The sequence below is a fragment of the Nannospalax galili genome, unplaced genomic scaffold, assembly GCF_000622305.1.
Source record: "Nannospalax galili isolate Female #2095 unplaced genomic scaffold, S.galili_v1.0 scaffold96, whole genome shotgun sequence".
Classification (NCBI taxonomy): Eukaryota; Metazoa; Chordata; class Mammalia; order Rodentia; family Spalacidae; genus Nannospalax; species Nannospalax galili.
The window spans coordinates 10565709-10566767 of record NW_008342018.1 but is presented as its reverse complement, the minus strand read 5'-3'; positions in this window follow the sequence as shown (position 1 = coordinate 10566767).

The window sequence follows — 1059 nt, the reverse complement described above, 5'->3', positions numbered from 1 at the left end:
CACATATCATGTTTATGATATGTTGGGCTAATTGGAATTATTGATATACTAATATTAATACCTGTTATACAAGGGACAAATAATTTGAAGTGTTCTCTGAGCATTTTTACTTATTATTTATTTTTAGTTTATGTGTATGATGTTATGCCTGCATGTATATAAGTGTACCTGGATCATACAGTGCCCATGGAGAACAGAAGAGGGCATCAGATCCCCTGGAACTGAAGTTATGGATGGTTTCTAGCTGCCACTAGAGTGCTGGGATTCAAATCTGGGTCTTCTGCATGAACAGCCAGTGCTCTTAACCACTGAGCAATCTCTTCAACCCCTCTCTGAACATTTTTCACTATGAAACCTTTGTTATCTATTGGTTCTTCAGAAATAAAGTCAAATAACAGGCTCAGGAAGTAAAGGAAAAGAAAGAATCTGAAAGAGAAGAATGGTAGGAAACAGGCATTAATAAAGGAGATAAGAGTAAAAGTGGGGTTACTTTAAGGGGAGGGAGAGGGAGGGTTATGCCAGGAACCTTGGGGATAAAGGGAAAGAGGAGCTCAAGAGAGGTGGGACCACAGGAAAAGGGTATTATTAAGGGAAAAATGGGAAAAATGGGGGCATTTTAAATGGGGGAACCATGGCGGAAGGGCTAGACAATGCAAACGATAATGCCTAGCTAGTTTAAAAAAAAAAACAGACATATTAATTGAACAACCTACTGACAAATTATACATACAACTAGCTCAAGGAATATAATATATATCTAGGCAAGGTTATCTTTGGTCATTGCCCAAGCTTTATCTACATAGCACATTATAAGTACCAGACAGGTGGGACTAAGCTTTTTGGATGTTTAACAGCCATACTTTGAGGCCTATACTAATTTGATCAGAGGGGCATAGAGGACAGTTTCTGCTCCTTGTCCTCCTGGTTGACTAAGTTCCAGGGGACTATGGACCATCTCTCAAAATGTCCTGTAAATGTGATGAGTCACCTGTCTTGCTCAGGGAGGCCTTGGAAGCCCTATGAGATGTACTTGAACAACTTTACAGTCTACAAAGAAGG